The sequence below is a fragment of the Rana temporaria genome, chromosome 5, assembly GCF_905171775.1.
Source record: "Rana temporaria chromosome 5, aRanTem1.1, whole genome shotgun sequence".
Taxonomy (NCBI): domain Eukaryota; kingdom Metazoa; phylum Chordata; class Amphibia; order Anura; family Ranidae; genus Rana; species Rana temporaria.
In genome coordinates this window covers 108403654-108427281 of record NC_053493.1, presented here as the reverse complement: position 1 = coordinate 108427281, position 23628 = coordinate 108403654, and the positions used below count along the sequence as shown (strand labels likewise).

The following is a 23628-nucleotide window of genomic DNA, read 5'->3' as shown; positions in this document are numbered from 1 at the left end:
AATTAGGCTGTCTTGGAGTCACCATGAGTTGAACAGCATCTGTGTTCTGCCAGGCAGGGACTTCTTTTTAGTATATGGGTTAGTTACACTCTGGTTTCTCTTCAGAACGAAAAAATCTTTCGCCTTTTACTAAAGATTTCCGTGGAGAGGAACAACCATGAGTTTCGGTGAATTTTTTGATGCCTGGTTAATGCCGGGCTTCCTTAATATGGTGAAAAAAAGCTTGAGTTCCTTTGATTCGGAAAGGCACGTAGACGGTGTTAATGTTGTTGTTGGTGGTGGTGGTGGTGGTCAATGCAGTCTAGAAAACAATTTGATGGTCTTGGTCCACCTACGCATATATTTGCCCCCAATTCCATGGCCGTGCGCCTTATATTGTTCTGATAAAAGCCGATTGTTACGCATGCCTGCTGATTCCTGCCCCCATGCAGACAGCCAAATTTGCATGTCTATGCAAATTAGACTGTCTTGGAGTCACCATGAGTTGAACAGCATCTGTGTTCTGCCAGGCAGGGACTTCTTTTTAGTATATGGGTTAGTTACACTCTGGTTTCTCTTCAGAACGAAAAAATCTTTCGCCTTTTACTAAAGATTTCCGTGGAGAGGAACAACCATGAGTTTCGGTGAATTTTTTGATGCCTGGTTAATGCCGGGCTTCCTTAATATGGTGAAAAAAAGCTTGAGTTCCTTTGATTCGGAAAGGCATGTAGACGGTGTTAATGTTGTTGTTGTTGGTGGTGGTGGTGGTGGTCAATGCAGTCTAGAAAACAATTTGATGGTCTTGGTCCACCTACGCATATATTTGCCCCCAATTCCATGGCCGTGCGCCTTATATTGTTCTGATAAAAGCCGATTGTTACGCATGCCTGCTGATTCCTGCCCCCATGCAGACAGCCAAATTTGCATGTCTATGCAAATTAGACTGTCTTGGAGTCACCATGAGTTGAACAGCATCTGTGTTCTGCCAGGCAGGGACTTCTTTTTAGTATATGGGTTAGTTACACGCTGGTTTCTCTTCAGAATGAAAAAATCTTTCGCCTTTTACTAAAGATTTCCGTGGAGAGGAACAACCATGAGTTTCGGTGAATTTTTTGATGCCTGGTTAATGCCGGGCTTCCTTAATATGGTGAAAAAAAGCTTGAGTTCCTTTGATTCGGAAAGGCACATAGACGGTGTTAATGTTGTTGTTGTTGGTGGTGGTGGTGGTGGTCAATGCAGTCTAGAAAACAATTTAATGGTCTTGGTCCACCTACGCATATATTTGCCCCCAATTCCATGGCCGTGCGCCTTATATTGTTCTGATAAAAGCCGATTGTTACGCATGCCTGCTGATTCCTGCCCCCATGCAGACAGCCAAATTTGCATGTCTATGCAAATTAGACTGTCTTGGAGTCACCATGAGTTGAACAGCATCTGTGTTCTGCCAGGCAGGGACTTCTTTTTAGTATATGGGTTAGTTACACTCTGGTTTCTCTTCAGAATGAAAAAATCTTTCGCCTTTTACTAAAGATTTCCGTGGAGAGGAACAACCATGAGTTTCGGTGAATTTTTTGATGCCTGGTTAATGCTGGGCTTCCTTAATATGGTGAAAAAAAGCTTGAGTTCCTTTGATTCGGAAAGGCACGTAGACGGTGTTAATGTTGTTGTTGTTGGTGGTGGTGGTGGTGGTCAATGCAGTCTAGAAAACAATTTAATGGTCTTGGTCCACCTACGCATATATTTGCCCCCAATTCCATGGCCGTGCGCCTTATATTGTTCTGATAAAAGCCGATTGTTACGCATGCCTGCTGATTCCTGCCCCCATGCAGACAGCCAAATTTGCATGTCTATGCAAATTAGACTGTCTTGGAGTCACCATGAGTTGAACAGCATCTGTGTTCTGCCAGGCAGGGACTTCTTTTTAGTATATGGGTTAGTTACACTCTGGTTTCTCTTCAGAACGAAAAAATCTTTCGCCTTTTACTAAAGATTTCCGTGGAGAGGAACAACCATGAGTTTCGGTGAATTTTTTGATGCCTGGTTAATGCCGGGCTTCCTTAATATGGTGAAAAAAAGCTTGAGTTCCTTTGATTCGGAAAGGCACGTAGACGGTGTTAATGTTGTTGGTGGTGGTGGTGGTGGTGGTCAATGCAGTCTAGAAAACAATTTAATGGTCTTGGTCCACCTACGCATATATTTGCCCCCAATTCCATGGCCGTGCGCCTTATATTGTTCTGATAAAAGCCGATTGTTACGCATGCCTGCTGATTCCTGCCCCCATGCAGACAGCCAAATTTGCATGTCTATGCAAATTAGGCTGTCTTGGAGTCACCATGAGTTGAACAGCATCTGTGTTCTGCCAGGCAGGGACCTCTTTTTAGTATATGGGTTAGTTACACTCTGGTTTCTCTTCAGAACGAAAAAATCTTTCGCCTTTTACTAAAGATTTCCGTGGAGAGGAACAACCATGAGTTTCGGTGAATTTTTTGATGCCTGGTTAATGCCGGGCTTCCTTAATATGGTGAAAAAAAGCTTGAGTTCCTTTGATTCGGAAAGGCACGTAGACGGTGTTAATGTTGTTGTTGTTGGTGGTGGTGGTGGTGGTCAATGCAGTCTAGAAAACAATTTAATGGTCTTGGTCCACCTACGCATATATTTGCCCCCAATTCCATGGCCGTGCGCCTTATATTGTTCTGATAAAAGCCGATTGTTACGCATGCCTGCTGATTCCTGCCCCCATGCAGACAGCCAAATTTGCATGTCTATGCAAATTAGACTGTCTTGGAGTCACCATGAGTTGAACAGCATCTGTGTTCTGCCAGGCAGGGACTTCTTTTTAGTATATGGGTTAGTTACACTCTGGTTTCTCTTCAGAACGAAAAAATCTTTCGCCTTTTACTAAAGATTTCCGTGGAGAGGAACAACCATGAGTTTCGGTGAATTTTTTGATGCCTGGTTAATGCCGGGCTTCCTTAATATGGTGAAAAAAGCTTGAGTTCCTTTGATTCGGAAAGGCACGTAGACGGTGTTAATGTTGTTGTTGGTGGTGGTGGTGGTCAATGCAGTCTAGAAAACAATTTAATGGTCTTGGTCCACCTACGCATATATTTGCCCCCAATTCCATGGCCGTGCGCCTTATATTGTTCTGATAAAAGCCGATTGTTACGCATGCCTGCTGATTCCTGCCCCCATGCAGACAGCCAAATTTGCATGTCTATGCAAATTAGACTGTCTTGGAGTCACCATGAGTTGAGCAGCATCTGTGTTCTGCCAGGCAGGGACTTCTTTTTTAGTATATGGGTTAGTTACACTCTGGTTTCTCTTCAGAACGAAAAAATCTTTCGCCTTTTACTAAAGATTTCCGTGGAGAGCAACAACCATGAGTTTCGGTGAAATTTTTGATGCCTGGTTAATGCCGGGCTTCCTTAATATGGTGAAAAAAAGCTTGAGTTCGTTTGATTGGGAAAGGCACGTAGACGGTGTTAATGTTGTTGTTGTTGGTGGTGGTGGTGGTGGTCAATGCAGTCTAGAAAACAATTTAATGGTCTTGGTCCACCTACGCATATATTTGCCCCCAATTCCATGGCCGTGCGCCTTATATTGTTCTGATAAAAGCCGATTGTTACGCATGCCTGCTGATTCCTGCCCCCATGCAGACAGCCAAATTTGCATGTCTATGCAAATTAGACTGTCTTGGAGTCACCATGAGTTGAACAGCATCTGTGTTCTGCCAGGCAGGGACTTCTTTTTAGTATATGGGTTAGTTACACTCTGGTTTCTCTTCAGAACGAAAAAATCTTTCGCCTTTTACTAAAGATTTCCGTGGAGAGGAACAACCATGAGTTTCGGTGAATTTTTTGATGCCTGGTTAATGCCGGGCTTCCTTAATATGGTGAAAAAAAGCTTGAGTTCCTTTGATTCGGAAAGGCATGTAGACGGTGTTAATGTTGTTGTTGTTGTTGGTGGTGGTGGTCAATGCAGTCTAGAAAACAATTTAATGGTCTTGGTCCACCTACGCATATATTTGCCCCCAATTCCATGGCCGTGCGCCTTATATTGTTCTGATAAAAGCCGATTGTTACGCATGCCTGCTGATTCCTGCCCCCATGCAGACAGCCAAATTTGCATGTCTATGCAAATTAGGCTGTCTTGGAGTCACCATGAGTTGAACAGCATCTGTGTTCTGCCAGGCAGGGACCTCTTTTTTTAGTGTATGGGTTAGTTACACTCTGGTTTCTCTTCAGAACGAAAAAATCTTTCGCCTTTTACTAAAGATTTCCGTGGAGAGGAACAACCATGAGTTTCGGTGAATTTTTTGATGCCTGGTTAATGCCGGGCTTCCTTAATATGGTGAAAAAAAGCTTGAGTTCCTTTGATTCGGAAAGGCATGTAGACGGTGTTAATGTTGTTGTTGGTGGTGGTGGTGGTCAATGCAGTCTAGAAAACAATTTAATGGTCTTGGTCCACCTACGCATATATTTGCCCCCAATTCCATGGCCGTGCGCCTTATATTGTTCTGATAAAAGCCGATTGTTACGCATGCCTGCTGATTCCTGCCCCCATGCAGACAGCCAAATTTGCATGTCTATGCAAATTAGACTGTCTTGGAGTCACCATGAGTTGAACAGCATCTGTGTTCTGCCAGGCAGGGACTCTTTTTAGTATATGGGTTAGTTACACTCTGGTTTCTCTTCAGAACGAAAAAATCTTTCGCCTTTTACTAAAGATTTCCGTGGAGAGGAACAACCATGAGTTTCGGTGAATTTTTTGATGCCTGGTTAATGCCGGGCTTCCTTAATATGGTGAAAAAAAGCTTGAGTTCCTTTGATTCGGAAAGGCACGTAGACGGTGTTAATGTTGTTGTTGGTGGTGGTGGTGGTCAATGCAGTCTAGAAAACAATTTGATGGTCTTGGTCCACCTACGCATATATTTGCCCCCAATTCCATGGCCGTGCGCCTTATATTGTTCTGATAAAAGCCGATTGTTACGCATGCCTGCTGATTCCTGCCCCCATGCAGACAGCCAAATTTGCATGTCTATGCAAATTAGACTGTCTTGGAGTCACCATGAGTTGAACAGCATCTGTGTTCTGCCAGGCAGGGACTTCTTTTTAGTATATGGGTTAGTTACACTCTGGTTTCTCTTCAGAACGAAAAAATCTTTCGCCTTTTACTAAAGATTTCCGTGGAGAGGAACAACCATGAGTTTCGGTGAATTTTTTGATGCCTGGTTAATGCCGGGCTTCCTTAATATGGTGAAAAAAAGCTTGAGTTCCTTTGATTCGGAAAGGCACGTAGACGGGGTTAATTGTTGTTGTTGTTGGTGGTGGTGGTCAATGCAGTCTAGAAAACAATTTAATGGTCTTGGTCCACCTACGCATATATTTGCCCCCAATTCCATGGCCGTGCGCCTTATATTGTTCTGATAAAAGCCGATTGTTACGCATGCCTGCTGATTCCTGCCCCCATGCAGACAGCCAAATTTGCATGTCTATGCAAATTAGACTGTCTTGGAGTCACCATGAGTTGAACAGCATCTGTGTTCTGCCAGGCAGGGACTTCTTTTTAGTGTATGGGTTAGTTACACTCTGGTTTCTCTTCAGAACGAAAAAATCTTTCGCCTTTTACTAAAGATTTCCGTGGAGAGGAACAACCATGAGTTTCGGTGAATTTTTTGATGCCTGGTTAATGCCGGGCTTCCTTAATATGGTGAAAAAAAGCTTGAGTTCCTTTGATTCGGAAAGGCACGTAGACGGTGTTAATGTTGTTGTTGTTGGTGGTGGTGGTGGTCAATGCAGTCTAGAAAACAATTTAATGGTCTTGGTCCACCTACGCATATATTTGCCCCCAATTCCATGGCCGTGCGCCTTATATTGTTCTGATAAAAGCCGATTGTTACGCATGCCTGCTGATTCCTGCCCCCATGCAGACAGCCAAATTTGCATAGACATGCAAATTTGGCTGTCTTGGAGTCACCATGAGTTGAACAGCATCTGTGTTCTGCCAGGCAGGGACTTCTTTTTAGTATATGGGTTAGTTACACTCTGGTTTCTCTTCAGAACGAAAAAATCTTTCGCCTTTTACTAAAGATTTCCGTGGAGAGGAACAACCATGAGTTTCGGTGAATTTTTTGATGCCTGGTTAATGCCGGGCTTCCTTAATATGGTGAAAAAAAGCTTGAGTTCCTTTGATTCGGAAAGGCACGTAGACGGTGTTAATGTTGTTGTTGTTGGTGGTGGTGGTGGTCAATGCAGTCTAGAAAACAATTTAATGGTCTTGGTCCACCTACGCATATATTTGCCCCCAATTCCATGGCCGTGCGCCTTATATTGTTCTGATAAAAGCCGATTGTTACGCATGCCTGCTGATTCCTGCCCCCATGCAGACAGCCAAATTTGCATGTCTATGCAAATTAGACTGTCTTGGAGTCACCATGAGTTGAACAGCATCTGTGTTCTGCCAGGCAGGGACTTCTTTTTAGTATATGGGTTAGTTACACTCTGGTTTCTCTTCAGAACGAAAAAATCTTTCGCCTTTTACTAAAGATTTCCGTGGAGAGGAACAACCATGAGTTTCGGTGAATTTTTTGATGCCTGGTTAATGCCGGGCTTCCTTAATATGGTGAAAAAAAGCTTGAGTTCCTTTGATTCGGAAAGGCATGTAGACGGTGTTAATGTTGTTGTTGTTGGTGGTGGTGGTGGTCAATGCAGTCTAGAAAACAATTTAATGGTCTTGGTCCACCTACGCATATATTTGCCCCCAATTCCATGGCCGTGCGCCTTATATTGTTCTGATAAAAGCCGATTGTTACGCATGCCTGCTGATTCCTGCCCCCATGCAGACAGCCAAATTTGCATGTCTATGCAAATTAGGCTGTCTTGGAGTCACCATGAGTTGAACAGCATCTGTGTTCTGCCAGGCAGGGACCTCTTTTTTTTAGTGTATGGGTTAGTTACACTCTGGTTTCTCTTCAGAACGAAAAAATCTTTCGCCTTTTACTAAAGATTTCCGTGGAGAGGAACAACCATGAGTTTCGGTGAATTTTTTGATGCCTGGTTAATGCCGGGCTTCCTTAATATGGTGAAAAAAAGCTTGAGTTCCTTTGATTCGGAAAGGCACGTAGACGGTGTTAATGTTGTTGTTGGTGGTGGTGGTGGTGGTGGTCAATGCAGTCTAGAAAACAATTTAATGGTCTTGGTCCACCTACGCATATATTTGCCCCCAATTCCATGGCCGTGCGCCTTATATTGTTCTGATAAAAGCCGATTGTTACGCATGCCTGCTGATTCCTGCCCCCATGCAGACAGCCAAATTTGCATGTCTATGCAAATTAGACTGTCTTGGAGTCACCATGAGTTGAACAGCATCTGTGTTCTGCCAGGCAGGGACTTCTTTTTAGTATATGGGTTAGTTACACTCTGGTTTCTCTTCAGAACGAAAAAATCTTTCGCCTTTTACTAAAGATTTCCGTGGAGAGGAACAACCATGAGTTTCGGTGAATTTTTTGATGCCTGGTTAATGCCGGGCTTCCTTAATATGGTGAAAAAAAGCTTGAGTTCCTTTGATTCGGAAAGGCACGTAGACGGTGTTAATGTTGTTGTTGGTGGTGGTGGTGGTGGTCAATGCAGTCTAGAAAACAATTTAATGGTCTTGGTCCACCTACGCATATATTTGCCCCCAATTCCATGGCCGTGCGCCTTATATTGTTCTGATAAAAGCCGATTGTTACGCATGCCTGCTGATTCCTGCCCCCATGCAGACAGCCAAATTTGCATGTCTATGCAAATTAGACTGTCTTGGAGTCACCATGAGTTGAACAGCATCTGTGTTCTGCCAGGCAGGGACTTCTTTTTTAGTATATGGGTTAGTTACACTCTGGTTTCTCTTCAGAACGAAAAAATCTTTCGCCTTTTACTAAAGATTTCCGTGGAGAGGAACAACCATGAGTTTCGGTGAATTTTTTGATGCCTGGTTAATGCCGGGCTTCCTTAATATGGTGAAAAAAAGCTTGAGTTCCTTTGATTGGGAAAGGCACGTAGACGGTGTTAATGTTGTTGTTGTTGGTGGTGGTGGTGGTGGTCAATGCAGTCTAGAAAACAATTTAATGGTCTTGGTCCACCTACGCATATATTTGCCCCCAATTCCATGGCCGTGCGCCTTATATTGTTCTGATAAAAGCCGATTGTTACGCATGCCTGCTGATTCCTGCCCCCATGCAGACAGCCAAATTTGCATGTCTATGCAAATTAGGCTGTCTTGGAGTCACCATGAGTTGAGCAGCATCTGTGTTCTGCCAGGCAGGGACCTCTTTTTTTTTTAGTATATGGGTTAGTTACACTCTGGCAGGGGAGACACCATGATCATGAAAAAAGCTTGAGTTCCTTTGATTCGGAAAGGCACGTAGACGGTGTTAATGTTGTTGTTGTTGGTGGTGGTGGTCAATGCAGTCTAGAAAACAATTTGATGGTCTTGGTCCACCTACGCATATATTTGCCCCCAATTCCATGGCCGTGCGCCTTATATTGTTCTGATAAAAGCCGATTGTTACGCATGCCTGCTGATTCCTGCCCCCATGCAGACAGCCAAATTTGCATGTCTATGCAAATTAGACTGTCTTGGAGTCACCATGAGTTGAACAGCATCTGTGTTCTGCCAGGCAGGGACCTTCTTTTTAGTATATGGGTTAGTTACACTCTGGTTTCTCTTCAGAACGAAAAAATCTTTCGCCTTTTACTAAAGATTTCCGTGGAGAGGAACAACCATGAGTTTCGGTGAATTTTTTGATGCCTGGTTAATGCCGGGCTTCCTTAATATGGTGAAAAAAAGCTTGAGTTCCTTTGATTCGGAAAGGCACGTAGACGGTGTTAATGTTGTTGTTGGTGGTGGTGGTGGTGGTCAATGCAGTCTAGAAAACAATTTGATGGTCTTGGTCCACCTACGCATATATTTGCCCCCAATTCCATGGCCGTGCGCCTTATATTGTTCTGATAAAAGCCGATTGTTACGCATGCCTGCTGATTCCTGCCCCCATGCAGACAGCCAAATTTGCATGTCTATGCAAATTAGACTGTCTTGGAGTCACCATGAGTTGAACAGCATCTGTGTTCTGCCAGGCAGGGACTTCTTTTTAGTATATGGGTTAGTTACACTCTGGTTTCTCTTCAGAACGAAAAAATCTTTCGCCTTTTACTAAAGATTTCCGTGGAGAGGAACAACCATGAGTTTCGGTGAATTTTTTGATGCCTGGTTAATGCCGGGCTTCCTTAATATGGTGAAAAAAAGCTTGAGTTCCTTTGATTGGGAAAGGCACGTAGACGGTGTTAATGTTGTTGTTGTTGGTGGTGGTGGTCAATGCAGTCTAGAAAACAATTTAATGGTCTTGGTCCACCTACGCATATATTTGCCCCCAATTCCATGGCCGTGCGCCTTATATTGTTCTGATAAAAGCCGATTGTTACGCATGCCTGCTGATTCCTGCCCCCATGCAGACAGCCAAATTTGCATGTCTATGCAAATTAGACTGTCTTGGAGTCACCATGAGTTGAGCAGCATCTGTGTTCTGCCAGGCAGGGACTTCTTTTTTAGTATATGGGTTAGTTACACTCTGGTTTCTCTTCAGAACGAAAAAATCTTTCGCCTTTTACTAAAGATTTCCGTGGAGAGGAACAACCATGAGTTTCGGTGAATTTTTTGATGCCTGGTTAATGCCGGGCTTCCTTAATATGGTGAAAAAAAGCTTGAGTTCGTTTGATTGGGAAAGGCACGTAGACGGTGTTAATGTTGTTGTTGTTGGTGGTGGTGGTGGTGGTCAATGCAGTCTAGAAAACAATTTAATGGTCTTGGTCCACCTACGCATATATTTGCCCCCAATTCCATGGCCGTGCGCCTTATATTGTTCTGATAAAAGCCGATTGTTACGCATGCCTGCTGATTCCTGCCCCCATGCAGACAGCCAAATTTGCATGTCTATGCAAATTAGACTGTCTTGGAGTCACCATGTGTTGAACAGCATCTGTGTTCTGCCAGGCAGGGACTTCTTTTTAGTATATGGGTTAGTTACACTCTGGTTTCTCTTCAGAACGAAAAAATCTTTCGCCTTTTACTAAAGATTTCCGTGGAGAGGAACAACCATGAGTTTCGGTGAATTTTTTGATGCCTGGTTAATGCCGGGCTTCCTTAATATGGTGAAAAAAAGCTTGAGTTCCTTTGATTCGGAAAGGCATGTAGACGGTGTTAATGTTGTTGTTGTTGGTGGTGGTGGTCAATGCAGTCTAGAAAACAATTTAATGGTCTTGGTCCACCTACGCATATATTTGCCCCCAATTCCATGGCCGTGCGCCTTATATTGTTCTGATAAAAGCCGATTGTTACGCATGCCTGCTGATTCCTGCCCCCATGCAGACAGCCAAATTTGCATGTCTATGCAAATTAGGCTGTCTTGGAGTCACCATGAGTTGAACAGCATCTGTGTTCTGCCAGGCAGGGACCTCTTTTTAGTGTATGGGTTAGTTACACTCTGGTTTCTCTTCAGAACGAAAAAATCTTTCGCCTTTTACTAAAGATTTCCGTGGAGAGGAACAACCATGAGTTTCGGTGAATTTTTTGATGCCTGGTTAATGCCGGGCTTCCTTAATATGGTGAAAAAAAGCTTGAGTTCCTTTGATTGGGAAAGGCACGTAGACGGTGTTAATGTTGTTGTTGTTGGTGGTGGTGGTGGTGGTCAATGCAGTCTAGAAAACAATTTAATGGTCTTGGTCCACCTACGCATATATTTGCCCCCAATTCCATGGCCGTGCGCCTTATATTGTTCTGATAAAAGCCGATTGTTACGCATGCCTGCTGATTCCTGCCCCCATGCAGACAGCCAAATTTGCATGTCTATGCAAATTAGGCTGTCTTGGAGTCACCATGAGTTGAGCAGCATCTGTGTTCTGCCAGGCAGGGACCTCTTTTTTTTTAGTATATGGGTTAGTTACACTCTGGCAGGGGAGACACCATGATCATGAAAAAAGCTTGAGTTCCTTTGATTCGGAAAGGCACGTAGACGGTGTTAATGTTGTTGTTGTTGTTGGTGGTGGTCAATGCAGTCTAGAAAACAATTTGATGGTCTTGGTCCACCTACGCATATATTTGCCCCCAATTCCATGGCCGTGCGCCTTATATTGTTCTGATAAAAGCCGATTGTTACGCATGCCTGCTGATTCCTGCCCCCATGCAGACAGCCAAATTTGCATGTCTATGCAAATTAGGCTGTCTTGGAGTCACCATGAGTTGAGCAGCATCTGTGTTCTGCCAGGCAGGGACCTCTTTTTTTTATTAGTATATGGGTTAGTTACACTCTGGCACGGGAGACACCATGATCATGAAAAAAGCTTGAGTTCCTTTGATTCGGAAAGGCACGTAGACGGTGTTAATGTTGTTGTTGGTGGTGGTGGTGGTCAATGCAGTCTAGAAAACAATTTGATGGTCTTGGTCCACCTACGCATATATTTGCCCCCAATTCCATGGCCGTGCGCCTTATATTGTTCTGATAAAAGCCGATTGTTACGCATGCCTGCTGATTCCTGCCCCCATGCAGACAGCCAAATTTGCATGTCTATGCAAATTAGACTGTCTTGGAGTCACCATGAGTTGAACAGCATCTGTGTTCTGCCAGGCAGGGACTTCTTTTTAGTATATGGGTTAGTTACACTCTGGTTTCTCTTCAGAACGAAAAAATCTTTCGCCTTTTACTAAAGATTTCCGTGGAGAGGAACAACCATGAGTTTCGGTGAATTTTTTGATGCCTGGTTAATGCCGGGCTTCCTTAATATGGTGAAAAAAAGCTTGAGTTCCTTTGATTCGGAAAGGCATGTAGACGGTGTTAATGTTGTTGTTTGTGGTGGTGGTGGTGGTCAATGCAGTCTAGAAAACAATTTAATGGTCTTGGTCCACCTACGCATATATTTGCCCCCAATTCCATGGCCGTGCGCCTTATATTGTTCTGATAAAAGCCGATTGTTACGCATGCCTGCTGATTCCTGCCCCCATGCAGACAGCCAAATTTGCATGTCTATGCAAATTAGGCTGTCTTGGAGTCACCATGAGTTGAACAGCATCTGTGTTCTGCCAGGCAGGGACCTCTTTTTAGTGTATGGGTTAGTTACACTCTGGTTTCTCTTCAGAACGAAAAAATCTTTCGCCTTTTACTAAAGATTTCCGTGGAGAGGAACAACCATGAGTTTCGGTGAATTTTTTGATGCCTGGTTAATGCCGGGCTTCCTTAATATGGTGAAAAAAAGCTTGAGTTCCTTTGATTCGGAAAGGCATGTAGACGGTGTTAATGTTGTTGTTGTTGGTGGTGGTGGTGGTGGTCAATGCAGTCTAGAAAACAATTTAATGGTCTTGGTCCACCTACGCATATATTTGCCCCCAATTCCATGGCCGTGCGCCTTATATTGTTCTGATAAAAGCCGATTGTTACGCATGCCTGCTGATTCCTGCCCCCATGCAGACAGCCAAATTTGCATGTCTATGCAAATTAGACTGTCTTGGAGTCACCATGAGTTGAACAGCATCTGTGTTCTGCCAGGCAGGGACTTCTTTTTAGTATATGGGTTAGTTACACTCTGGTTTCTCTTCAGAACGAAAAAATCTTTCGCCTTTTACTAAAGATTTCCGTGGAGAGGAACAACCATGAGTTTCGGTGAATTTTTTGATGCCTGGTTAATGCCGGGCTTCCTTAATATGGTGAAAAAAAGCTTGAGTTCCTTTGATTCGGAAAGGCATGTAGACGGTGTTAATGTTGTTGTTGTTGGTGGTGGTGGTGGTCAATGCAGTCTAGAAAACAATTTAATGGTCTTGGTCCACCTACGCATATATTTGCCCCCAATTCCATGGCCGTGCGCCTTATATTGTTCTGATAAAAGCCGATTGTTACGCATGCCTGCTGATTCCTGCCCCCATGCAGACAGCCAAATTTGCATGTCTATGCAAATTAGGCTGTCTTGGAGTCACCATGAGTTGAACAGCATCTGTGTTCTGCCAGGCAGGGACCTCTTTTTTAGTGTATGGGTTAGTTACACTCTGGTTTCTCTTCAGAACGAAAAAATCTTTCGCCTTTTACTAAAGATTTCCGTGGAGAGGAACAACCATGAGTTTCGGTGAATTTTTTGATGCCTGGTTAATGCCGGGCTTCCTTAATATGGTGAAAAAAAGCTTGAGTTCCTTTGATTCGGAAAGGCATGTAGACGGTGTTAATGTTGTTGTTGTTGGTGGTGGTGGTGGTCAATGCAGTCTAGAAAACAATTTAATGGTCTTGGTCCACCTACGCATATATTTGCCCCCAATTCCATGGCCGTGCGCCTTATATTGTTCTGATAAAAGCCGATTGTTACGCATGCCTGCTGATTCCTGCCCCCATGCAGACAGCCAAATTTGCATGTCTATGCAAATTAGGCTGTCTTGGAGTCACCATGAGTTGAACAGCATCTGTGTTCTGCCAGGCAGGGACCTCTTTTTAGTGTATGGGTTAGTTACACTCTGGTTTCTCTTCAGAATGAAAAAATCTTTCGCCTTTTACTAAAGATTTCCGTGGAGAGGAACAACCATGAGTTTCGGTGAATTTTTTGATGCCTGGTTAATGCCGGGCTTCCTTAATATGGTGAAAAAAAGCTTGAGTTCCTTTGATTGGGAAAGGCACGTAGACGGTGTTAATGTTGTTGTTGTTGGTGGTGGTGGTGGTGGTCAATGCAGTCTAGAAAACAATTTAATGGTCTTGGTCCACCTACGCATATATTTGCCCCCAATTCCATGGCCGTGCGCCTTATATTGTTCTGATAAAAGCCGATTGTTACGCATGCCTGCTGATTCCTGCCCCCATGCAGACAGCCAAATTTGCATGTCTATGCAAATTAGGCTGTCTTGGAGTCACCATGAGTTGAGCAGCATCTGTGTTCTGCCAGGCAGGGACCTCTTTTTTTTTTAGTATATGGGTTAGTTACACTCTGGCAGGGGAGACACCATGATCATGAAAAAAGCTTGAGTTCCTTTGATTCGGAAAGGCACGTAGACGGTGTTAATGTTGTTGTTGGTGGTGGTGGTGGTCAATGCAGTCTAGAAAACAATTTGATGGTCTTGGTCCACCTACGCATATATTTGCCCCCAATTCCATGGCCGTGCGCCTTATATTGTTCTGATAAAAGCCGATTGTTACGCATGCCTGCTGATTCCTGCCCCCATGCAGACAGCCAAATTTGCATGTCTATGCAAATTAGACTGTCTTGGAGTCACCATGAGTTGAACAGCATCTGTGTTCTGCCAGGCAGGGACTTCTTTTTAGTATATGGGTTAGTTACACTCTGGTTTCTCTTCAGAACGAAAAAATCTTTCGCCTTTTACTAAAGATTTCCGTGGAGAGGAACAATTATGAGTTTCGGTGAATTTTTTGATGCCTGGCTATTGCCGGGCTTCCTTAATATGGTGAAAAATAGCTTGATTCGGAAAGGCACATAGACGGCGTTAATGTTGTTGTTGGTGGTGGTGGTGGTGGTCAAGGCGGCCTAAAAAACCGGTTTGATGGCATTGGTCCACGCATATATTTGCCCCCAATTCCATGGCCGTGCGCCTTATATCATTCTGATGAAGCCGATTGTTACGCGTGCCTGCTGATTCCCGTCCCCATGCAGCTGCGCAGACATGCAAATTAGGCTGTCTTGGAGTCTCCATGAGTAGAGCAGTGTCTTCGTTCTGCCGGGTACCGGGTTGAGGACATTGGTGGGGTATACTCTGGTTTCTCTTCAAAACGCAAAAATCTTTCGCCTTTTACTAAAGATTTCCGTGGAGAGGAACAATTATGAGTTTCGGTGAATTTTTTGATGCCTGGCTAATGCCGGGCTTCCTTAATATGGTGAAAAAAAGCTTGAGTTCCTTTGATTCGGAAAGGCATGTAGACGGTGTTAATGTTGTTGTTGTTGTTGGTGGTGGTGGTCAATGCAGTCTAGAAAACAATTTGATGGTCTTGGTCCACCTACGCATATATTTGCCCCCAATTCCATGGCCGTGCGCCTTATATTGTTCTGATAAAAGCCGATTGTTACGCATGCCTGCTGATTCCTGCCCCCATGCAGACAGCCAAATTTGCATGTCTATGCAAATTAGACTGTCTTGGAGTCACCATGAGTTGAACAGCATCTGTGTTCTGCCAGGCAGGGACTTCTTTTTAGTATATGGGTTAGTTACACGCTGGTTTCTCTTCAGAACGAAAAAATCTTTCGCCTTTTACTAAAGATTTCCGTGGAGAGGAACAACCATGAGTTTCGGTGAATTTTTTGATGCCTGGTTAATGCCGGGCTTCCTTAATATGGTGAAAAAAAGCTTGAGTTCCTTTGATTCGGAAAGGCACGTAGACGGTGTTAATGTTGTTGTTGTTGGTGGTGGTGGTGGTGGTCAATGCAGTCTAGAAAACAATTTAATGGTCTTGGTCCACCTACGCATATATTTGCCCCCAATTCCATGGCCGTGCGCCTTATATTGTTCTGATAAAAGCCGATTGTTACGCATGCCTGCTGATTCCTGCCCCCATGCAGACAGCCAAATTTGCATGTCTATGCAAATTAGACTGTCTTGGAGTCACCATGAGTTGAACAGCATCTGTGTTCTGCCAGGCAGGGACTTCTTTTTAGTATATGGGTTAGTTACACTCTGGTTTCTCTTCAGAACGAAAAAATCTTTCGCCTTTTACTAAAGATTTCCGTGGAGAGGAACAACCATGAGTTTCGGTGAATTTTTTGATGCCTGGTTAATGCCGGGCTTCCTTAATATGGTGAAAAAAAGCTTGAGTTCCTTTGATTCGGAAAGGCATGTAGACGGTGTTAATGTTGTTGTTGTTGGTGGTGGTGGTCAATGCAGTCTAGAAAACAATTTGATGGTCTTGGTCCACCTACGCATATATTTGCCCCCAATTCCATGGCCGTGCGCCTTATATTGTTCTGATAAAAGCCGATTGTTACGCATGCCTGCTGATTCCTGCCCCCATGCAGACAGCCAAATTTGCATGTCTATGCAAATTAGACTGTCTTGGAGTCACCATGAGTTGAACAGCATCTGTGTTCTGCCAGGCAGGGACTTCTTTTTTAGTATATGGGTTAGTTACACTCTGGTTTCTCTTCAGAACGAAAAAATCTTTCGCCTTTTACTAAAGATTTCCGTGGAGAGGAACAACCATGAGTTTCGGTGAATTTTTTGATGCCTGGTTAATGCCGGGCTTCCTTAATATGGTGAAAAAAAGCTTGAGTTCCTTTGATTCGGAAAGGCATGTAGACGGTGTTAATGTTGTTGTTGTTGGTGGTGGTGGTGGTCAATGCAGTCTAGAAAACAATTTAATGGTCTTGGTCCACCTACGCATATATTTGCCCCCAATTCCATGGCCGTGCGCCTTATATTGTTCTGATAAAAGCCGATTGTTACGCATGCCTGCTGATTCCTGCCCCCATGCAGACAGCCAAATTTGCATGTCTATGCAAATTAGACTGTCTTGGAGTCACCATGAGTTGAACAGCATCTGTGTTCTGCCAGGCAGGGACCTCTTTTTAGTATATGGGTTAGTTACACTCTGGTTTCTCTTCAGAACGAAAAAATCTTTCGCCTTTTACTAAAGATTTCCGTGGAGAGGAACAACCATGAGTTTCGGTGAATTTTTTGATGCCTGGTTAATGCCGGGCTTCCTTAATATGGTGAAAAAAAGCTTGAGTTCCTTTGATTGGGAAAGGCACGTAGACGGTGTTAATGTTGTTGTTGTTGTTGGTGGTGGTGGTGGTCAATGCAGTCTAGAAAACAATTTAATGGTCTTGGTCCACCTACGCATATATTTGCCCCCAATTCCATGGCCGTGCGCCTTATATTGTTCTGATAAAAGCCGATTGTTACGCATGCCTGCTGATTCCTGCCCCCATGCAGACAGCCAAATTTGCATGTCTATGCAAATTAGACTGTCTTGGAGTCACCATGAGTTGAGCAGCATCTGTGTTCTGCCAGGCAGGGACTTCTTTTTTAGTATATGGGTTAGTTACACTCTGGTTTCTCTTCAGAACGAAAAAATCTTTCGCCTTTTACTAAAGATTTCCGTGGAGAGCAACAACCATGAGTTTCGGTGAAATTTTTGATGCCTGGTTAATGCCGGGCTTCCTTAATATGGTGAAAAAAAGCTTGAGTTCGTTTGATTGGGAAAGGCACGTAGACGGTGTTAATGTTGTTGTTGTTGGTGGTGGTGGTGGTGGTCAATGCAGTCTAGAAAACAATTTAATGGTCTTGGTCCACCTACGCATATATTTGCCCCCAATTCCATGGCCGTGCGCCTTATATTGTTCTGATAAAAGCCGATTGTTACGCATGCCTGCTGATTCCTGCCCCCATGCAGACAGCCAAATTTGCATGTCTATGCAAATTAGACTGTCTTGGAGTCACCATGAGTTGAACAGCATCTGTGTTCTGCCAGGCAGGGACTTCTTTTTAGTATATGGGTTAGTTACACTCTGGTTTCTCTTCAGAACGAAAAAATCTTTCGCCTTTTACTAAAGATTTCCGTGGAGAGGAACAACCATGAGTTTCGGTGAATTTTTTGATGCCTGGTTAATGCCGGGCTTCCTTAATATGGTGAAAAAAAGCTTGAGTTCCTTTGATTCGGAAAGGCATGTAGACGGTGTTAATGTTGTTGTTGTTGGTGGTGGTGGTCAATGCAGTCTAGAAAACAATTTAATGGTCTTGGTCCACCTACGCATATATTTGCCCCCAATTCCATGGCCGTGCGCCTTATATTGTTCTGATAAAAGCCGATTGTTACGCATGCCTGCTGATTCCTGCCCCCATGCAGACAGCCAAATTTGCATGTCTATGCAAATTAGGCTGTCTTGGAGTCACCATGAGTTGAACAGCATCTGTGTTCTGCCAGGCAGGGACCTCTTTTTAGTATATGGGTTAGTTACACTCTGGTTTCTCTTCAGAACGAAAAAATCTTTCGCCTTTTACTAAAGATTTCCGTGGAGAGGAACAACCATGAGTTTCGGTGAATTTTTTGATGCCTGGTTAATGCTGGGCTTCCTTAATATGGTGAAAAAAAGCTTGAGTTCCTTTGATTCGGAAAGGCACGTAGACGGTGTTAATGTTGTTGTTGTTGGTGGTGGTGGTGGTGGTGGTCAATGCAGTCTAGAAAACAATTTAATGGTCTTGGTCCACCTACGCATATATTTGCCCCCAATTCCATGGCCGTGCGCCTTATATTGTTCTGATAAAAGCCGATTGTTACGCATGCCTGCTGATTCCTGCCCCCATGCAGACAGCCAAATTTGCATGTCTATGCAAATTAGACTGTCTTGGAGTCACCATGAGTTGAACAGCATCTGTGTTCTGCCGGGTACCGGGTTGAGGACATTGGTGGGGTATACTCTGGTTTCTCTTCAAAACGCAAAAATCTTTCGCCTTTTACTAAAGATTTCCGTGGAGAGGAACAATTATGAGTTTCGGTGAATTTTTTGATGCCTGGCTATTGCCGGGCTTCCTTAATATGGTGAAAAATAGCTTGATTCGGAAAGGCACATAGACGGCGTTAATGTTGTTGTTGGTGGTGGTGGTGGTGGTCAAGGCGGCCTAAAAAACCGGTTTGATGGCATTGGTCCACGCATATATTTGCCCCCAATTCCATGGCCGTGCGCCTTATATCATTCTGATGAAGCCGATTGTTACGCGTGCCTGCTGATTCCCGTCCCCATGCAGCTGCGCAGACATGCAAATTAGGCTGTCTTGGAGTCTCCATGAGTAGAGCAGTGTCTTCGTTCTGCCGGGTACCGGGTTGAGGACATTGGTGGGGTATACTCTGGTTTCTCTTCAGAACGAAAAAATCTTTCGCCTTTTACTAAAGATTTCCGTGGAGAGGAACAACCATGAGTTTCGGTGAATTTTTTGATGCCTGGTTAATGCCGGGCTTCCTTAATATGGTGAAAAAAAGCTTGAGTTCCTTTGATTCGGAAAGGCATGTAGACGGTGTTAATGTTGTTGTTGTTGGTGGTGGTGGTCAATGCAGTCTAGAAAACAATTTAATGGTCTTGGTCCACCTACGCATATATTTGCCCCCAATTCCATGGCCGTGCGCCTTATATTGTTCTGATAAAAGCCGATTGTTACGCATGCCTGCTGATTCCTGCCCCCATGCAGACAGCCAAATTTGCATGTCTATGCAAATTAGGCTGTCTTGGAGTCACCATGAGTTGAACAGCATCTGTGTTCTGCCAGGCAGGGACCTCTTTTTAGTGTATGGGTTAGTTACACTCTGGTTTCTCTTCAGAACGAAAAAATCTTTCGCCTTTTACTAAAGATTTCCGTGGAGAGGAACAATTATGAGTTTCGGTGAATTTTTTGATGCCTGGCTATTGCCGGGCTTCCTTAATATGGTGAAAAATAGCTTGATTCGGAAAGGCACATAGACGGCGTTAATGTTGTTGTTGGTGGTGGTGGTGGTCAAGGCGGCCTAAAAAACCGGTTTGATGGCATTGGTCCACGCATATATTTGCCCCCAATTCCATGGCCGTGCGCCTTATATCATTCTGATGAAGCCGATTGTTACGCGTGCCTGCTGATTCCCGTCCCCATGCAGCTGCGCAGACATGCAAATTAGGCTGTCTTGGAGTCTCCATGAGTAGAGCAGTGTCTTCGTTCTGCCGGGTACCGGGTTGAGGACATTGGTGGGGTATACTCTGGTTTCTCTTCAAAACGCAAAAATCTTTCGCCTTTTACTAAAGATTTCCGTGGAGAGGAACAATTATGAGTTTCGGTGAATTTTTTGATGCCTGGCTATTGCCGGGCTTCCTTAATATGGTGAAAAAAAGCTTGAGTTCCTTTGATTCGGAAAGGCATGTAGACGGTGTTAATGTTGTTGTTGTTGGTGGTGGTGGTCAATGCAGTCTAGAAAACAATTTGATGGTCTTGGTCCACCTACGCATATATTTGCCCCCAATTCCATGGCCGTGCGCCTTATATTGTTCTGATAAAAGCCGATTGTTACGCATGCCTGCTGATTCCTGCCCCCATGCAGACAGCCAAATTTGCATGTCTATGCAAATTAGACTGTCTTGGAGTCACCATGAGTTGAACAGCATCTGTGTTCTGCCAGGCAGGGACCTCTTTTTAGTGTATGGGTTAGTTACACTCTGGTTTCTCTTCAGAACGAAAAAATCTTTCGCCTTTTACTAAAGATTTCCGTGGAGAGGAACAACCATGAGTTTCGGTGAATTTTTTGATGCCTGGTTAATGCCGGGCTTCCTTAATATGGTGAAAAAAAGCTTGAGTTCCTTTGATTCGGAAAGGCACGTAGACGGTGTTAATGTTGTTGTTGGTGGTGGTGGTGGTGGTCAATGCAGTCTAGAAAACAATTTAATGGTCTTGGTCCACCTACGCATATATTTGCCCCCAATTCCATGGCCGTGCGCCTTATATTGTTCTGATAAAAGCCGATTGTTACGCATGCCTGCTGATTCCTGCCCCCATGCAGACAGCCAAATTTGCATGTCTATGCAAATTAGACTGTCTTGGAGTCACCATGAGTTGAACAGCATCTGTGTTCTGCCAGGCAGGGACCTCTTTTTAGTATATGGGTTAGTTACACTCTGGTTTCTCTTCAGAACGAAAAAATCTTTCGCCTTTTACTAAAGATTTCCGTGGAGAGGAACAACCATGAGTTTCGGTGAATTTTTTGATGCCTGGTTAATGCCGGGCTTCCTTAATATGGTGAAAAAAAGCTTGAGTTCCTTTGATTCGGAAAGGCACGTAGACGGTGTTAATGTTGTTGTTGTTGTTGGTGGTGGTCAATGCAGTCTAGAAAACAATTTAATGGTCTTGGTCCACCTACGCATATATTTGCCCCCAATTCCATGGCCGTGCGCCTTATATTGTTCTGATAAAAGCCGATTGTTACGCATGCCTGCTGATTCCTGCCCCCATGCAGACAGCCAAATTTGCATGTCTATGCAAATTAGACTGTCTTGGAGTCACCATGAGTTGAACAGCATCTGTGTTCTGCCAGGCAGGGACTTCTTTTTAGTATATGGGTTAGTTACACTCTGGTTTCTCTTCAGAACGAAAAAATCTTTCGCCTTTTACTAAAGATTTCCGTGGAGAGGAACAACCATGAGTTTCGGTGAATTTTTTGATGTCTGGTTAATGCCGGGCTTCCTTAATATGGTGAAAAAAAGCTTGAGTTCCTTTGATTCGGAAAGGCATGTAGACGGTGTTAATGTTGTTGTTGTTGTTGGTGGTGGTGGTCAATGCAGTCTAGAAAACAATTTGATGGTCTTGGTCCACCTACGCATATATTTGCCCCCAATTCCATGGCCGTGCGCCTTATATTGTTCTGATAAAAGCCGATTGTTACGCATGCCTGCTGATTCCTGCCCCCATGCAGACAGCCAAATTTGCATGTCTATGCAAATTAGGCTGTCTTGGAGTCACCATGAGTTGAACAGCATCTGTGTTCTGCCAGGCAGGGACCTCTTTTTAGTATATGGGTTAGTTACACTCTGGTTTCTCTTCAGAACGAAAAAATCTTTCGCCTTTTACTAAAGATTTCCGTGGAGAGGAACAACCATGAGTTTCGGTGAATTTTTTGATGCCTGGTTAATGCCGGGCTTCCTTAATATGGTGAAAAAAAGCTTGAGTTCCTTTGATTCGGAAAGGCACGTAGACGGTGTTAATGTTGTTGTTGTTGGTGGTGGTGGTGGTGGTCAATGCAGTCTAGAAAACAATTTAATGGTCTTGGTCCACCTACGCATATATTTGCCCCCAATTCCATGGCCGTGCGCCTTATATTGTTCTGATAAAAGCCGATTGTTACGCATGCCTGCTGATTCCTGCCCCCATGCAGACAGCCAAATTTGCATGTCTATGCAAATTAGACTGTCTTGGAGTCACCATGAGTTGAACAGCATCTGTGTTCTGCCAGGCAGGGACTTCTTTTTAGTATATGGGTTAGTTACACTCTGGTTTCTCTTCAGAACGAAAAAATCTTTCGCCTTTTACTAAAGATTTCCGTGGAGAGGAACAACCATGAGTTTCGGTGAATTTTTTGATGCCTGGTTAATGCCGGGCTTCCTTAATATGGTGAAAAAAAGCTTGAGTTCCTTTGATTCGGAAAGGCATGTAGACGGTGTTAATGTTGTTGTTGTTGGTGGTGGTGGTGGTGGTCAATGCAGTCTAGAAAACAATTTGATGGTCTTGGTCCACCTACGCATATATTTGCCCCCAATTCCATGGCCGTGCGCCTTATATTGTTCTGATAAAAGCCGATTGTTACGCATGCCTGCTGATTCCTGCCCCCATGCAGACAGCCAAATTTGCATGTCTATGCAAATTAGACTGTCTTGGAGTCACCATGAGTTGAACAGCATCTGTGTTCTGCCAGGCAGGGACTTCTTTTTAGTATATGGGTTATTTACACTCTGGTTTCTCTTCAGAACGAAAAAATCTTTCGCCTTTTACTAAAGATTTCCGTGGAGAGGAACAACCATGAGTTTCGGTGAATTTTTTGATGCCTGGTTAATGCCGGGCTTCCTTAATATGGTGAAAAAAAGCTTGAGTTCCTTTGATTGGGAAAGGCACGTAGACGGTGTTAATGTTGTTGTTGTTGGTGGTGGTGGTGGTCAATGCAGTCTAGAAAACAATTTAATGGTCTTGGTCCACCTACGCATATATTTGCCCCCAATTCCATGGCCGTGCGCCTTATATTGTTCTGATAAAAGCCGATTGTTACGCATGCCTGCTGATTCCTGCCCCCATGCAGACAGCCAAATTTGCATGTCTATGCAAATTAGACTGTCTTGGAGTCACCATGAGTTGAACAGCATCTGTGTTCTGCCAGGCAGGGACTTCTTTTTAGTATATGGGTTAGTTACACTCTGGTTTCTCTTCAGAACGAAAAAATCTTTCGCCTTTTACTAAAGATTTCCGTGGAGAGGAACAACCATGAGTTTCGGTGAATTTTTTGATGCCTGGTTAATGCCGGGCTTCCTTAATATGGTGAAAAAAAGCTTGAGTTCCTTTGATTCGGAAAGGCATGTAGACGGTGTTAATGTTGTTGTTGTTGGTGGTGGTGGTCAATGCAGTCTAGAAAACAATTTAATGGTCTTGGTCCACCTACGCATATATTTGCCCCCAATTCCATGGCCGTGCGCCTTATATTGTTCTGATAAAAGCCGATTGTTACGCATGCCTGCTGATTCCTGCCCCCATGCAGACAGCCAAATTTGCATGTCTATGCAAATTAGGCTGTCTTGGAGTCACCATGAGTTGAACAGCATCTGTGTTCTGCCAGGCAGGGACCTCTTTTTAGTGTATGGGTTAGTTACACTCTGGTTTCTCTTCAGAACGAAAAAATCTTTCGCCTTTTACTAAAGATTTCCGTGGAGAGGAACAACCATGAGTTTCGGTGAATTTTTTGATGCCTGGTTAATGCCGGGCTTCCTTAATATGGTGAAAAAAAGCTTGAGTTCCTTTGATTCGGAAAGGCATGTAGACGGTGTTAATGTTGTTGTTGGTGGTGGTGGTGGTGGTCAATGCAGTCTAGAAAACAATTTAATGGTCTTGGTCCACCTACGCATATATTTGCCCCCAATTCCATGGCCGTGCGCC

The 23628-nt window shown here is 44.0% G+C and overlaps 49 non-coding genes across 49 annotated transcripts; all 49 read left to right on the top strand.

Annotated features, from left to right (window-relative positions):
- The first annotated feature begins 85 nt into the window (after positions 1-85).
- On the top strand, positions 86-200 carry LOC120942386. Its single transcript, XR_005750082.1, has one exon. It is a non-coding gene; the product is annotated as a U5 spliceosomal RNA (small nuclear RNA).
- A 341-nt stretch (positions 201-541) lies between these two features.
- On the top strand, positions 542-656 carry LOC120942385. Its single transcript, XR_005750081.1, has one exon. It is a non-coding gene; the product is annotated as a U5 spliceosomal RNA (small nuclear RNA).
- A 344-nt stretch (positions 657-1000) lies between these two features.
- On the top strand, positions 1001-1115 carry LOC120942488. The gene has a single exon (XR_005750181.1). It is a non-coding gene; the product is annotated as a U5 spliceosomal RNA (small nuclear RNA).
- A 344-nt stretch (positions 1116-1459) lies between these two features.
- Positions 1460-1574, top strand: LOC120942475. The gene has a single exon (XR_005750168.1). It is a non-coding gene; the product is annotated as a U5 spliceosomal RNA (small nuclear RNA).
- Positions 1575-1918: 344 nt separating this feature from the next.
- LOC120942384 lies at positions 1919-2033 on the top strand. The gene has a single exon (XR_005750080.1). It is a non-coding gene; the product is annotated as a U5 spliceosomal RNA (small nuclear RNA).
- A 341-nt stretch (positions 2034-2374) lies between these two features.
- On the top strand, positions 2375-2489 carry LOC120942383. The gene has a single exon (XR_005750079.1). It is a non-coding gene; the product is annotated as a U5 spliceosomal RNA (small nuclear RNA).
- Positions 2490-2833: 344 nt separating this feature from the next.
- On the top strand, positions 2834-2948 carry LOC120942382. Its single transcript, XR_005750078.1, has one exon. It is a non-coding gene; the product is annotated as a U5 spliceosomal RNA (small nuclear RNA).
- Positions 2949-3286: 338 nt separating this feature from the next.
- On the top strand, positions 3287-3401 carry LOC120942486. Its single transcript, XR_005750179.1, has one exon. It is a non-coding gene; the product is annotated as a U5 spliceosomal RNA (small nuclear RNA).
- A 344-nt stretch (positions 3402-3745) lies between these two features.
- Positions 3746-3860, top strand: LOC120942381. Its single transcript, XR_005750077.1, has one exon. It is a non-coding gene; the product is annotated as a U5 spliceosomal RNA (small nuclear RNA).
- A 343-nt stretch (positions 3861-4203) lies between these two features.
- Positions 4204-4318, top strand: LOC120942380. The gene has a single exon (XR_005750076.1). It is a non-coding gene; the product is annotated as a U5 spliceosomal RNA (small nuclear RNA).
- A 337-nt stretch (positions 4319-4655) lies between these two features.
- On the top strand, positions 4656-4770 carry LOC120942379. Its single transcript, XR_005750075.1, has one exon. It is a non-coding gene; the product is annotated as a U5 spliceosomal RNA (small nuclear RNA).
- A 338-nt stretch (positions 4771-5108) lies between these two features.
- On the top strand, positions 5109-5223 carry LOC120942378. The gene has a single exon (XR_005750074.1). It is a non-coding gene; the product is annotated as a U5 spliceosomal RNA (small nuclear RNA).
- A 339-nt stretch (positions 5224-5562) lies between these two features.
- On the top strand, positions 5563-5677 carry LOC120942377. The gene has a single exon (XR_005750073.1). It is a non-coding gene; the product is annotated as a U5 spliceosomal RNA (small nuclear RNA).
- A 341-nt stretch (positions 5678-6018) lies between these two features.
- Positions 6019-6133, top strand: LOC120942376. Its single transcript, XR_005750072.1, has one exon. It is a non-coding gene; the product is annotated as a U5 spliceosomal RNA (small nuclear RNA).
- A 341-nt stretch (positions 6134-6474) lies between these two features.
- Positions 6475-6589, top strand: LOC120942375. Its single transcript, XR_005750071.1, has one exon. It is a non-coding gene; the product is annotated as a U5 spliceosomal RNA (small nuclear RNA).
- Positions 6590-6933: 344 nt separating this feature from the next.
- On the top strand, positions 6934-7048 carry LOC120942374. Its single transcript, XR_005750070.1, has one exon. It is a non-coding gene; the product is annotated as a U5 spliceosomal RNA (small nuclear RNA).
- A 344-nt stretch (positions 7049-7392) lies between these two features.
- On the top strand, positions 7393-7507 carry LOC120942373. The gene has a single exon (XR_005750069.1). It is a non-coding gene; the product is annotated as a U5 spliceosomal RNA (small nuclear RNA).
- A 342-nt stretch (positions 7508-7849) lies between these two features.
- Positions 7850-7964, top strand: LOC120942372. The gene has a single exon (XR_005750068.1). It is a non-coding gene; the product is annotated as a U5 spliceosomal RNA (small nuclear RNA).
- Positions 7965-8668: 704 nt separating this feature from the next.
- LOC120942371 lies at positions 8669-8783 on the top strand. The gene has a single exon (XR_005750067.1). It is a non-coding gene; the product is annotated as a U5 spliceosomal RNA (small nuclear RNA).
- Positions 8784-9124: 341 nt separating this feature from the next.
- On the top strand, positions 9125-9239 carry LOC120942370. Its single transcript, XR_005750066.1, has one exon. It is a non-coding gene; the product is annotated as a U5 spliceosomal RNA (small nuclear RNA).
- Positions 9240-9578: 339 nt separating this feature from the next.
- On the top strand, positions 9579-9693 carry LOC120942369. Its single transcript, XR_005750065.1, has one exon. It is a non-coding gene; the product is annotated as a U5 spliceosomal RNA (small nuclear RNA).
- A 344-nt stretch (positions 9694-10037) lies between these two features.
- On the top strand, positions 10038-10152 carry LOC120942368. The gene has a single exon (XR_005750064.1). It is a non-coding gene; the product is annotated as a U5 spliceosomal RNA (small nuclear RNA).
- A 338-nt stretch (positions 10153-10490) lies between these two features.
- Positions 10491-10605, top strand: LOC120942367. The gene has a single exon (XR_005750063.1). It is a non-coding gene; the product is annotated as a U5 spliceosomal RNA (small nuclear RNA).
- Positions 10606-11667: 1062 nt separating this feature from the next.
- Positions 11668-11782, top strand: LOC120942366. Its single transcript, XR_005750062.1, has one exon. It is a non-coding gene; the product is annotated as a U5 spliceosomal RNA (small nuclear RNA).
- Positions 11783-12123: 341 nt separating this feature from the next.
- Positions 12124-12238, top strand: LOC120942365. Its single transcript, XR_005750061.1, has one exon. It is a non-coding gene; the product is annotated as a U5 spliceosomal RNA (small nuclear RNA).
- Positions 12239-12582: 344 nt separating this feature from the next.
- LOC120942364 lies at positions 12583-12697 on the top strand. The gene has a single exon (XR_005750060.1). It is a non-coding gene; the product is annotated as a U5 spliceosomal RNA (small nuclear RNA).
- A 342-nt stretch (positions 12698-13039) lies between these two features.
- Positions 13040-13154, top strand: LOC120942363. Its single transcript, XR_005750059.1, has one exon. It is a non-coding gene; the product is annotated as a U5 spliceosomal RNA (small nuclear RNA).
- Positions 13155-13495: 341 nt separating this feature from the next.
- Positions 13496-13610, top strand: LOC120942463. The gene has a single exon (XR_005750156.1). It is a non-coding gene; the product is annotated as a U5 spliceosomal RNA (small nuclear RNA).
- Positions 13611-14313: 703 nt separating this feature from the next.
- LOC120942264 lies at positions 14314-14428 on the top strand. The gene has a single exon (XR_005749964.1). It is a non-coding gene; the product is annotated as a U5 spliceosomal RNA (small nuclear RNA).
- A 312-nt stretch (positions 14429-14740) lies between these two features.
- Positions 14741-14855, top strand: LOC120942445. Its single transcript, XR_005750139.1, has one exon. It is a non-coding gene; the product is annotated as a U5 spliceosomal RNA (small nuclear RNA).
- Positions 14856-15196: 341 nt separating this feature from the next.
- Positions 15197-15311, top strand: LOC120942482. The gene has a single exon (XR_005750175.1). It is a non-coding gene; the product is annotated as a U5 spliceosomal RNA (small nuclear RNA).
- A 344-nt stretch (positions 15312-15655) lies between these two features.
- LOC120942362 lies at positions 15656-15770 on the top strand. The gene has a single exon (XR_005750058.1). It is a non-coding gene; the product is annotated as a U5 spliceosomal RNA (small nuclear RNA).
- Positions 15771-16109: 339 nt separating this feature from the next.
- On the top strand, positions 16110-16224 carry LOC120942361. Its single transcript, XR_005750057.1, has one exon. It is a non-coding gene; the product is annotated as a U5 spliceosomal RNA (small nuclear RNA).
- Positions 16225-16565: 341 nt separating this feature from the next.
- On the top strand, positions 16566-16680 carry LOC120942360. The gene has a single exon (XR_005750056.1). It is a non-coding gene; the product is annotated as a U5 spliceosomal RNA (small nuclear RNA).
- A 345-nt stretch (positions 16681-17025) lies between these two features.
- LOC120942485 lies at positions 17026-17140 on the top strand. The gene has a single exon (XR_005750178.1). It is a non-coding gene; the product is annotated as a U5 spliceosomal RNA (small nuclear RNA).
- Positions 17141-17484: 344 nt separating this feature from the next.
- On the top strand, positions 17485-17599 carry LOC120942359. Its single transcript, XR_005750055.1, has one exon. It is a non-coding gene; the product is annotated as a U5 spliceosomal RNA (small nuclear RNA).
- Positions 17600-17937: 338 nt separating this feature from the next.
- LOC120942451 lies at positions 17938-18052 on the top strand. The gene has a single exon (XR_005750144.1). It is a non-coding gene; the product is annotated as a U5 spliceosomal RNA (small nuclear RNA).
- Positions 18053-18394: 342 nt separating this feature from the next.
- LOC120942314 lies at positions 18395-18509 on the top strand. Its single transcript, XR_005750012.1, has one exon. It is a non-coding gene; the product is annotated as a U5 spliceosomal RNA (small nuclear RNA).
- Positions 18510-18821: 312 nt separating this feature from the next.
- LOC120942315 lies at positions 18822-18936 on the top strand. Its single transcript, XR_005750013.1, has one exon. It is a non-coding gene; the product is annotated as a U5 spliceosomal RNA (small nuclear RNA).
- Positions 18937-19274: 338 nt separating this feature from the next.
- On the top strand, positions 19275-19389 carry LOC120942263. Its single transcript, XR_005749963.1, has one exon. It is a non-coding gene; the product is annotated as a U5 spliceosomal RNA (small nuclear RNA).
- A 309-nt stretch (positions 19390-19698) lies between these two features.
- Positions 19699-19813, top strand: LOC120942313. Its single transcript, XR_005750011.1, has one exon. It is a non-coding gene; the product is annotated as a U5 spliceosomal RNA (small nuclear RNA).
- Positions 19814-20151: 338 nt separating this feature from the next.
- LOC120942358 lies at positions 20152-20266 on the top strand. The gene has a single exon (XR_005750054.1). It is a non-coding gene; the product is annotated as a U5 spliceosomal RNA (small nuclear RNA).
- Positions 20267-20607: 341 nt separating this feature from the next.
- LOC120942357 lies at positions 20608-20722 on the top strand. Its single transcript, XR_005750053.1, has one exon. It is a non-coding gene; the product is annotated as a U5 spliceosomal RNA (small nuclear RNA).
- Positions 20723-21060: 338 nt separating this feature from the next.
- Positions 21061-21175, top strand: LOC120942457. Its single transcript, XR_005750150.1, has one exon. It is a non-coding gene; the product is annotated as a U5 spliceosomal RNA (small nuclear RNA).
- A 341-nt stretch (positions 21176-21516) lies between these two features.
- Positions 21517-21631, top strand: LOC120942356. Its single transcript, XR_005750052.1, has one exon. It is a non-coding gene; the product is annotated as a U5 spliceosomal RNA (small nuclear RNA).
- A 344-nt stretch (positions 21632-21975) lies between these two features.
- Positions 21976-22090, top strand: LOC120942354. Its single transcript, XR_005750051.1, has one exon. It is a non-coding gene; the product is annotated as a U5 spliceosomal RNA (small nuclear RNA).
- Positions 22091-22434: 344 nt separating this feature from the next.
- On the top strand, positions 22435-22549 carry LOC120942353. The gene has a single exon (XR_005750050.1). It is a non-coding gene; the product is annotated as a U5 spliceosomal RNA (small nuclear RNA).
- A 341-nt stretch (positions 22550-22890) lies between these two features.
- LOC120942352 lies at positions 22891-23005 on the top strand. Its single transcript, XR_005750049.1, has one exon. It is a non-coding gene; the product is annotated as a U5 spliceosomal RNA (small nuclear RNA).
- Positions 23006-23343: 338 nt separating this feature from the next.
- Positions 23344-23458, top strand: LOC120942351. The gene has a single exon (XR_005750048.1). It is a non-coding gene; the product is annotated as a U5 spliceosomal RNA (small nuclear RNA).
- The last annotated feature ends 170 nt before the right edge of the window (positions 23459-23628 follow it).